At 36.9% G+C, this 12,025-nt stretch overlaps 1 protein-coding gene across 4 annotated transcripts in view; it reads left to right on the forward strand.

Moving 5' to 3' along the window:
* The window catches only part of TBCK (TBC1 domain containing kinase), a 144,608-nt gene that overhangs the window by 62,527 nt on the left and 70,056 nt on the right, over positions 1–12,025 (forward strand). The gene's annotated exons all lie outside the window — the stretch shown is intronic.

Consider the following 12,025-nt stretch of genomic DNA (forward strand, 5'->3'; position numbering starts at 1 on the left):
ATTGGTCTAGCTGAGGCTTCTGTAATCGGTAATTTCTTTGAACATATAATTATTATAGCCTTGTGTCTTCTTTCTGATCTGAATCTTATTTCTGAATTAAGATGTATTGACTGCTTATGTTTTTTGTCACCTCTGTCTTCCAAACAAGACTTCTGTTATTTTGGTTAAATTGTGTGCCATGCCTGAGAATTTTCGGAAAGTAATTTACAACTAACCTTCACCTGAAACTGGGTCACCCTGAGGAAGAGATTGTGTTGTTCAAAATATCTGTAATAATTTCAATCTAAAATCAATTGTTGCTTAACAGCCTGAAACTCCTGTGGTTTTTAAGCTTTCTGTGCACTGAAATGGCTTATCTCAGGCTGCCAGTGAAAGTAACTTGCTTTCCAGAGTGATAAAGCTATTTTACTGCAATCTAGCAACTTTGTGGAACACTTTAAGATTTCTTGGTTTTACAGCAGCTATTTCTAAAAATGTATATTTAAAGTTTAAAAAAAAAAAACAAACCCAAACCAACACTGCTTTATTCCCTGCTCACTGCATATAATGCAGTTTCAATTACTGTTTAAAAAAGTTAATGATGTGAGGAAAAAGAAGGGGCACAGTGCCATTATTGACTACTTGATTCTGAAAACCCTTTCCAATACTCGTCTCAAAGCTTTGGCCATATTTTATCTATAAACCCAATACAATTGGGCATTAATTGCGTTTTTCGGGAGCTCTATTAGAAATTTCAATTTGTTTTTATATAGTTTTAACAATGATTATTGTAGCTTGACTTGATTACTAAGTTCATTACCCACTCTACAAGTAGTATGAGGTCACCAGCACCTTTTGTTAGGGAACAGACCCAGGAAGGAAGCATCCAGATATGTACAGCTCTTTGCAAACAGTTGTAGGATCCCATAAACCAGTTCATTCCCACCTGGAATGGGTGCAATATAGGGCCTGGCAAACAGCTCTTCCTCCAGAGATTCATGCCAATATCATCACTGATATACAGAGATTAATTAATCCCCTTGAGAAGAGATAGGACAACTACCAAAAGATGGGGATAGATGCTATTACAGAACAGGTAAACACCAATCCTAGACGTGAGCTAGAACATACTTTCAAATAAGCCTTGTAGCTTAGTTCACACAATAACTTCATCTTCTGTAATTTTGGAGTGAGAGAGAAGGGTTCGTTCTTTTAATGCTGTGCACCTTAGGACGGTGTGTTTTTGTGGACTCCAGGCTAGTCAGTGCTTCCAAAGGAAGAATGTCAGCCTCAGATAGGAAGTCCAGAAAGACTGGCTGTGGAAAAGCAACAAGGAGCTACAGTAAAAACGTTTAAGTGGAAATTGTAGAAGATTCCACTTTGTGAGATATAGGCACGTAGCTTTAAGATGCAACATGTAGTCAAAGGTGTAGCTATCACTAAACCACAAAAATGATTCTCCAAGGAACAGAGTTTCTCTAATTTGGGAGAAATAATTATACCTGTTAGCGTTATACTGAGGTACCAAAATGCCAAATCCCATGATGGTGAAAGCCATGTAAGTGCTTAGAAGGATTACATCCAGCTCAGAAATGGACTAAAGATTTAAAAATAGTGGAAATTCTACACTAAGATCGCATGGTGCAGTTTTGAATTATGTGTTTCTGCTGACAGCAGCAGGATTAGACTCACATCAGAGAACTCTACTTTAGATATGTATCCAACCCTAGGTAGCTGCTATTTTACTTTCTGTTGTTTTTCTGCCTGAAAATCCTTTGTCTGACCACATCTGTGAATTCATACATTTTTATTGTGCCAGAATTTCTGGTGGTTCAGCATTTAGTTAATTAAGATTTGGTAGGAGGAAGAAATGGCAGTTGGCCACCAAGCCCATGCTGAGTTTGTGGGTGTTTTGGTGCCTGTTCACATTTGTTTCACCACTTCTTGAACAAAACTCTAAACTCAGATCAAAACACCAACTTTGAAGGGACTGAGAGAGAGACAGTGGGGTCTTCTTTGTGCAAGTGAGCAGTGGCAAAGCAAAGATAATGTACTGTCTTGATTAGGGTTTGACTTTTTATCATACAGTTTTGAAAATGTCCTATTGCTTAGATTAAGGCTCTGAGAAATAGATGTCATAGTAGCTCTTTTAAAAGGAAACTTTTTTCGTAACTTCAGCTATGAAATTTTGACACGTGGCTTTGTTATAGCTTGCCCAAGTTCAAAACTGTTGTCCCCCGTGTAAAATGAGACTGCAAAGTGATTTATCTGGGGTCAGCGAAGCTGGGCTGCTTTTTCAAATTGCAGTATATGTGAAGAAAAACAGTAATTTGGTCACTATGTCACATGATGCCCATGATAATGGTGCTGTAATGTAAAAAATTGGATCAGACATAGCAAAAGACATCAGAAGTAAAAAAGGAAATCACATTTCTAGTTTTCTTGAAAGATGTGGATCAGGCTGATACTTATGGAAGCATCTTTTTCTGAACGTATTCCTTGCTTTAACCATGTTAGGTGGCTTCTTTAGATGCAAGTGGCAGCTGCATTTTATAATGCAATTCCTGAAGATTTATTGTTGCTAAATAATGCCATTTATGAAGCAAAAACTGTGCATAGCTGCTAGTAAGTGGTTCTTTGCTTGTTTTGCTGCTTTTTTTCTTTCTCCTCCCCCCCCCCCCCCCCCTTTTTTTTTTCTTAATGGCTTACAGCCAACTGTGGGTTGAGAACTGGCTTTGGTACAGAAGCAGAGCAATTTGTCGTACACACCTGCTCACCAGGGCTGTTCAGTAGTGTCAAATTCTGTAAGATTGATGTCATTTTACCTGAAGCTGTGAATTCTCTAATTATTCACATTTTCCACTTGTAGTGACATGAACAAGATGCAGTTCTATTTATAGATTCTGCCTACTTGAGACTAAAGAGAAATGCTGTGGTGCGTGACACACTAAGGAAAAAAATACCAAAATCCTTTTTTATTTATTTATTTATATTACTGTTCTTCCTAGTCTGTAGTTGTCACTGGCAGAAGAAAGACAAATATACATTCTTTAGCAAAGGAATGTCTGTCTCAAGAGATGGTCTTTTCTAAAAAGGGTGAAAAGTGAGTTCATCAGTAGAGCATGTCTTAAAATCAGTCTGATGTGCAGCTTATGCCTCCCGTTTCTGGATGGGAACTGTATGTACTCTTCACAGCAAAAGGGGACTTCAGAGAATAGAATAATCCACCTGTTAGTCATGTAGGATTTTTGTACACCTTTACCCTGGAATAAAATCAAAGTACAGGAAGGTAGACTGTCAAACATACTAGCATTTGTAGGCTTGGAAAGGCAAAATTCAGGCCGCTCTTATCTGAGCTTTGCTTCTAGATGTGGTAAATTATTTTTCCCTTTACAAAGGTGTCTCAGAAAAATCTTTCCTTTTTTTTTTTTGCTTTCATTAAATTTATGAGCATAACAACTGATTCAGGATTAGACTAGTGCTTAGAAAGCAAGAGTGTGCACTAGATTTTTTTTTTTTCCTCCTTCTACAATTGCAGAAAATGTTGCCATCAGAGCAGGGTGCCTAATATGATATCTGTCTACATCTTTGTTATGCTGAATGTGTGTGTTTGCCTATAGAGGTATAAATGATCTTTCCAATAATCTTTAGTTCTCTGCTTGTTAATTGAGGAAGATGTTAAAATGAGCTTCACAAATACTGCGGTGTTAAAATTCCTTGATTAAAATGAACATTAGCAGCACATCTCTAATCATCTGTATGATTGTAGATATATTTTGGGGGGGTGTATGTTGTTGACAGATACACATAGCTACTTAAATATGGAACTGGAATGGCAGAGTAGACTGAGAGGTAGAAAAATCTTTCTGCCAAAATAAGGACTGAGAAACAAGGTCTGTTTGAGTGAATTCTCAGTGGTCTCATACTTTGGGATAGCTGTCAGTTCTTTGGTTTACTTGTCCATATTCAAAGAACTTTAACTCTTGCCTTTTTAAATCTGCGTGAGGGATTTGATTCTGTCTATCCAAACTTCTTTGTTCTTAATATACTAAGAGCTGGAGTTTAGTAGAAATCAATAGAAAGACCAAAACTAAACATGGAGAACTAGAGCAGGATTTGTACCTAAAGCTAAGGCTTTGCTGATTTTGCAAGCTCAGAATAAATTTCAGGACTGGATTGTTAGCATTGAAGGGCAAAACTTGTTCAGGAAGGACAGGTATCCCAACTTGGAAAAGCTCGCATTGTATGTGAAGAATGTTGTCTGTATTCTGAAAATGGTGATAAATGGGCTAAGTGCCCATCAGGGGTGTGTCAGGTGAAACCTCTGTCACTGCAAAAATTTAAAAAGCCTAGACAAGTACCTGTAGGGGACAGGCTAGTCACGCATCATTTGGCTTCAGAACAAGGCAAGGAGCTAGACAATCTCTTGCTGTTTCTTCAATCCTTGTGCTTAAAACAATAACCCAACCCTACCAACAACTTTTTTCTTTTTTTTTTTCTCACCAACGTGGTTCTAAAGAAACAAATTCAGCAATCATGTAAGCTGATAGACTATAAACCATAAACCTCTCTGCTGGGAATGTAACCCTGAAATGACACAAATTTAAAAATATCTTAAAGATGGTCATTTTAGGGTTGTGTTGGTTTGTTGGTTTGGGGTTTTTTTGTTGTAAAAATACGATTATTAGGAGTGTGCTTCTTGAATACTTTCACGTGTGAATTCAAATGAAGGCTGTTAGAAAGCTTTTTCACGGATTAGGGGAACTTTTTTCCTTGACTTCTGAGTAGGTTAATTATGCAGCAATCTTTAAATCATTTAGAAATGTATATTGGCAAGGCTGGTGTGACATTAAATACTTAAAGCTACTAGTTTTGCACTGTGTAACATTAACATAGACTTGATTAATGGTAAACACTGAAAGTTCATCTCAGTAAGTTATCTACTGTAGTGCCAAACGACGAGCATTTTTTTAGAAATGAGAGCAGTTTTTAAGCATAGGTACATAAGCAAGTTGGTTATTATCCTTCCTGGTTACAGTTGCTGTATTTGTGGGAAATTAATAACATTTTAGACTTGAATATATTTCTTTGGTAGCTTGTGGGTGTTACATGGTTCAGAATATACTTTAGGCAGATCTAGATATCTTATCTATATTAATCTTTACCCAAAGTTTTCCCATCACTGGTCAAGGAACCAACTTTCTTTGATCCTTTTCTCATGTACTCCTTTTCAATATTACTTGAATTTTTGTCTTATTTCAAAAGCAGGAATTCTATGTTACTTCATATTATTTCATTAAAAATATCCTGAAGGCTGACAAGAGGAGACCTATGTTAATACAAAGGTCTTCTATTTACAGCTCTTTAGAGATTGATCGGTTTTGTAAGCATTTGGTCTGGTTGGAGTCTCTGATTGTAGAGATTTTTTACAATTTTTTAGGTGTTATGTCTGTGAAACAGCTGAAGTGGCTCGTATCTACCACCCAGCTACAAACTTAGCATGATCTTTACTAATGCATACTAAGCTTCAGTATTTGCATATTACTTTAGTCAAGCACAGATTTAGGATAAAGGAGGTACGTTTCACTAGAAGTTGAGATTGCTAAATGTCTGAGTAAGTTTTTAAAAGATTTTAACAAACCATACAGCACAGAAAAGCCAAAAAACTTTTTTCATTCAAAAATTGAAATGTTGGATGTTGTGTTGGTGGCACAAGATCCTCATCTCTACGTATTTCTAACAAGTTTCTCCTCTAAACTGAGTTTTGTAAACTTGTCCTTTTATGCATCTTCTGTAAGTGATTATCATGAGCTATGACATAATGTTCATTCTTCTGCTGATCTGCTCTATTTCCCCTTATTCTTGTGTATCTCAGTTTTTGCATAGTAGCCTCCGTCTGACTATTTCCATTATACAGTGTGAATTCCTGTCCTTGGCCAGTATCCTAATGTGATGTTAGGGCTGGTCCAGATGTATTTAACATTTTCTTAGTTTGTAGAAATATCAGCTGTTAAACAGCCCTGACTCACCTCATAAAACTGTTTGAAACACACTTTCCTGTCAGAGCTTAACCAACATTACAGTCTTTATGTAACCTATTTGGGTCTTCTTTCTCAGTAAGACAGAGCATGCGGCATTTGGTGGTTTACTTACAGTAAGCCTTTAGTCTTCGTACAGTCATTCATCATTCTGTCTCTTCTCTGCTCATCTTTATCAGTGCAGGACAACATCACGTTTCCGTGCTGGAAGGCATTCTTTATGAAACCTTTACGCTAAACTGCTGAGTCAGCAATTTTTACAGTCATATGTAAGAGAACGATTCATGTTTGTCCTTTATGCAGTCTAATGTCTCAGGGAATAACTCAGTGTTTACTGCTGTTTGTCTCTATTGCTTACTAGTTTGGTAAGTGTTGCATGAACTGGTCCAGACGACTGCATAACTGCAGGTACTACAATAGTTGTACTTTCTATAACTCTCCTCTCAGCTTCTCCTGTTTATGCACAGGCTGCAAACATACCTGCTCTTGGTCTCAGCAGAAGTATCAGTATCTCACATAGAAATGTTGCTTCTACTTGAATTATTATCTTCATAACACTCTCCGTTTTGTAACTCGTTATCTTGATACATTCCTAATTTTCAGTTCCTGACAATCTCCTTTATGGATGAAGACAAGACATGTCTTTGGACATTGCACATCGTTTCATTACATAAACCCAAAAATCTTTCTCTTCCCAGCGTTTCGAACCCTGATGCAGATGGTTGATGTGCTCTCACCAAGCAAGTGCCGGGAATATTTGATTTTTATTTTTTTTATACACTAACCACTGCTTGTGAGCATTCAGGCTCAACAATAGTTTAAATTGTTGTCTTTCCTTTCCAACAGCAAGGTAACTGTCACGTGTACACTGAAAATGGCAGTGTCATCCAGAGATAGCAAACGATATCGACTGTGGAGAACTGTCTAGAGAATTTTTTATTCCAAGATAGTGAAAGAATTGTGGAGTAATGTGCTGTCAGACAAGGTAGCTTGTCAATGCGACATTGAAATTATTGATCCTTATTACAGTCGTGCAACATGCAATCTGTCTGAAAACGTAGTACTATGCATTGTTCCCTTGCTTCTGCATCCAGTCATTTTTCTAGCTGAGTGCAACTTCTGTACACCTGCTGTATTACGTAAAAAATATGATGGCTCCTTGGTTGATAGCACTTGTCCTCCCGGCAGCTCTTGAGAGATGCATACCTTGCCATCCATGTAGAAAGAACAAGAAAGACTTCTATCATATTAATTTAAGAGTTTTAAAATTTAATGACTGATATTTATGTTGCCTTTGAAATTTTGTCCCAAGATATACTGAAAGGGGTCCTGATGTGTGTAAGTAAGTGCAAATTACTATCCACAAAACAATGAAATAACACAACTATCCTGTAATGTATGAAATAAATGACAGAAAAAAAAAATTGCCTTGACCTTTTTGTTTATAGTAACCTTCTAGCAGTAATAGATACAGAGATGTTGTCTAGAAATGTCACTTCTCTTCCTAGATTTGTCCTTTTAAATATCTAGGCTTAGTGTATCTCTTTGTATGTCATCAGAAAAGAAAAGGTTTATGGCCTTTCACCTCTATATCTTCTGAGAGCAGGAATCATGAGATTGAACTGCGTGACCTATTCAGCTTCCCTGCTTTTATAGCACAGAGGTTTTCCAGCCTATTTATGTGGCTGTGTGGTGAAAGCTGATGTTGCCTGGCAGGGTAGTAATAAACTACTTGTGATGGAGAGGTCAAACCAAGCCCATAATTCTGGGCTGTTTCCAAAATGCAGAAGCAGTTTATTTTGGCCAGATTTCATAACTGGTATCCTGTTACCCAAGAAAAAAGCTCTGGAATTGATTAACTGCACACAAAGACTTAGTCTGTGTACATATGCATTAAGAAAGAACAATTCGTGTTATGTTTTTCTCCATTACTTGCTTTCACTTGCTGTGAACATCCGGTTTTGGTGTAAAAATAAAAAAGTCTCTGTGCTTTTGTCACAGGTGTGTTGACTTTATACTGATGCTTTAACATCTGTTGCAAGTGGTCTACTTCTCTCCGGTATCTATAATAATAAACACTAAATATATGTAGCTTAAAAAGCTATGTCAGGCTGAGCCATGCTTTTCAGTTGAGGCTGTTGAGAGAAGGAGGCAGCAGCTTGGTAGGGAGTGATAATTTAACAAGAACAGAGCAAAATGAATAACATCTCAGAGCAACCAGGAAACTTAGTTCAGAAAAGGAGCAGAATATTTCAGTAGGCTTAATATTGGGTTGGGGCCATGGCAAAACCAGCATATGACTGTTAGATCACTCTTTGTTTACTTCCCCACCACTGTCTCTTTCAATTCCTGTAGTTGCATAATTAGAAATCTTAGGAAAAGTCTTTTGATGCCAAGTAATGGAGTAATTAGCTGGTGGCATAGAATTGTTTCCTGTAAGGCTTCATTGCTGCTTGACTGTGAAATACTTGAGTTCAGTTGAGCCAGAACTCCTAAAAACAGTGTTTTAAAATGAAACTTGTGATTTTTAGTTCCTAGGTACTTGGGTGCCAACTTTGACTTTTTGAAATGCAGGTGCTCTGCACTTTTTGAAAACCAGACTGCTTAAAGATGTACTAAATTTTAAAATGAGAACTTATTTTTATGGCATTTATATTATGTTAAAGCACACTTTGCAGTTAAAGACACCACGTTAGGTCAGCATGTTTTCATTACAAATTTTCCACCAAAAAAATTTGTGTGAATGAAAACAGAAGGCATGTGCTTTTTAAACTACAGAACACCCCAGTGTTGGGACCTTGAAGCACACAGAGATGTTATATGTATGTACATGAGTGAGCAGGCCCTTCCTGTCCTTTCTAAATGTTTCTGTTCGCTTCTTGCTTTGCTTCTTGAGATATATGCAGAGCGTGCTCTCAGAAGGATGTTCTTCTAAGTTATTTGCACATGACAAGTAGTCTGGCATCCTGGAGAGGTGCTCTCTCTGTTTGTTCAAAGTCGTGATCAAGAATCTAGGCACTGGCTTGTTATATTTGCACTTCTGACATACCAACAGTATGTTGTTAATAATATGTGAGCTTTAATGTTTTCTGGCTTGTAATACAGTTACTTGGGAGCAGGAAGAGTACGAGCAGGATTAATACTGTGTGAATGCAAAGTCTTGGTGCGATAACAAAAGATGGACGTTTAATTGGAGACTGACTCATTTGTCATATGTTTGAAAGGGCATGGGAAGAAATCAGAGTTGAAGTAGCAGAGCAGACCCTTACTTATTAGCCAAAAGGAAGAGAAAAGATCTTATCTAGCAAGGGTGCAGGATTGCATTGCATTTTAGTTACTGACGGGAAGTGATTTTTCTTAAACCAAAATTTCAAGCAAAGGGTGAAGATGGGCTTGAAGGTTACTCAACTGTGACGCTTGTTCATGCAATGTGACTAATAAATATTCTGTAAATATTTACATCAGTTTAATGTTATCTTAAACTCCAGTATCCTGAAACTAATTGTTTTTAAAAAAGAATGCAAGTAGATTTTTCACTACCACCCTTGTGGGTCATAAATGTTCACCATTCCCATATATACACATACATGTGCCTATGTGCATACATATGTAACTTTTTTTATTACTTGCAGAAACCATGATGATCTTGTTATATTTTTATTTTGCAATACTTAGAAGCAGATCAATTATTCAGCAGACTGTAAATTGGTGTTAGGCTTTTGATGGCCTCCCTCCCAAACCATTTTAAATTCCCTCTTGTTCCATGGAATTTCATTTTCAGACGTGGCCCCTGTCCTCCTGAAATGCTGCTTAGAAAAAATGAGAAACTGAACAGCCAAGAATCACAGAACAACAGACTCCTAAATTTTTTACTTACACCCTGATGTGTGAGAACTGGTTATAGTTTTTAGGGAAACCCATTGCTGCATTTTCCCTTTCTCTAGATGGTTTGCTTTTGGAATTACAGACCTTGTTTCTAGGAAAAATATTTTGATAGTCTGTCTCAATGCTTAACTCTGTCAATCTCAATTTCTGCTTTCAGCTATTTCATAACTGTCTACTGCAGTAGCATTCCTATTCCATCCCCCAGTTCTCTGTTTTCAATTTCAGATATTTGTAGGCTATTATGCGCTCACAACAAGATGTTTCTCATGCTATTAATTATTGTTGTTCAGATAACTTTTTTTTTTCTTACTGGCTAAATTTTGCTTTCATCTCACTTATTACAAAAGTACTGCTAACATTTCCTTAGCTAAGAATCTCAGGAGACAGGGCTATAACACACAATTATAATAGTCCCTTTACAGAAAAAACAAAAACTATAAATGTATTACAGTCTTGAACTGAAATTCTCAACTTCTTATAAATCAAATGAGTCTTCAGAAGTGTAGAGAAAGTGTGACTGTAATGACCATGCTTCAGACTGTATTTGGAGCTCTAGGAATAATAACCAGTGAAAGACATCTGCTGTCTTTACCTGAATTTAGAAATTGTGTAAAATGTTCCAGTTGTGTGGATTTTCCTTGGGAATGATACTAAATAACAACCTTCTATTACAATATATTCAAAATGAAAAATCTAATATGTTTTCATCACAGAATGAAAAATTGTTAGTTACTGTTGAGACACCGTGTTGTCCGTTTATCTCTGGCAAGTATTATCCCAAGTACCTAGAGAACCTGATATGGTTAAGGAAAATTGTGATTTACTTTCACATCCACAAAAAGGTTTTAGAGCTACCATTAAAATTAGGTAAACCACAGCTTTAGTCCCAGATTTTTCAGAATTTCAGAAGCAAGATAGCACATAAACATGTTGTCTTCAGTGGAATTAAAGCCTATGCTCCAGGTTGTATTCTACCTGAATCCTACAGCGTTTTGAATGGGAGATTAATAGACCACATCATTCATCCAGATTTTAAACAAAGCGAATAATCTTATCCAACTGGAATGGATGATTCCAATCTTCAATTTCGTCGTCTTGTGCTCACCACCCTGCTAAATGACTGAGGTTTCTGGTGTAACTCCCTGATTGATGGCAATGCATGAAATCTGTTTGAGATATACAGATAAAGCTTGGCTACAGTGCCTCTATTTTCTTCGTAGAAGCTGATGCTTCGGTCTTCTAAATTGTGAGTGCAGTAATGAATCATCCAAGATGCTTGGGACAGACACAAGAAAGAAGGGCTAATAAACCTGTTACTTGCATGATGCAATACACTAGGTTTGTCATAAAAGGCAAGCTAGAATAATTTTTCCTTTCATGAGACCGCAGACAAGAGATGCAAAATTAACTAGTCTTTTTACAGTGATAGAAAATTAAATTGTTTTTATGTTACATCTTGTTTGAAGACAGATACATGCAGATGCTTAGCGTGGCAAAAAATGATGTTTGTAATAGGTTTACTTTTTTGTTTTCCTTTTGCGAGTGTTTTACATTATGCTTTGTTAATTTTTTATTTGACCACAGCTTATTTTAGGATGCTTCCCATTTGATGGGTGTCTGCTCTCCTCCCAAGCTGAGCTGTAGTTTGTCACACACGGCACTTCATTCCTTCAGTCAGAATGTTTCACTGTGAATGTCTGATTAGGTTTTGGACTTTTTTTTTTTTAAGTTCTAAAAAAAATCCATTGTGTTAGCCATCAAGCACAAATCAGTGTTGAGAACTCTTGTTCTTCCACCAAACAGATAACATTAGCTTTGTCAAAATGGCAGGCTGCACAAAGCTCAACAACGGAAAGCTTTCAGTTTGGCTTGTAGCAGTATTGAACTGATAAATAAGACACTCAGCTGATCCAAAAATCCCGATGTCCATACACTGCACGAAATGTACTTTTGATGTACTGCAAGTACTCACATTTAAAAATCAGTAGTCCAACGTGCAAAGACATTTAATGAAGATGCCTTACAATGCCTAGGCTTCAGTTATATTGCTGGCTTTGCACTGGTTAAAGTTCTGTTACGCTTCTGTTAAACAGCTTGCTATATTTCCATACATAACTAGGGAT

The sequence above is a fragment of the Chroicocephalus ridibundus genome, chromosome 5, assembly GCF_963924245.1.
Source record: "Chroicocephalus ridibundus chromosome 5, bChrRid1.1, whole genome shotgun sequence".
In the NCBI taxonomy this organism is placed as follows: Eukaryota; Metazoa; Chordata; class Aves; order Charadriiformes; family Laridae; genus Chroicocephalus; species Chroicocephalus ridibundus.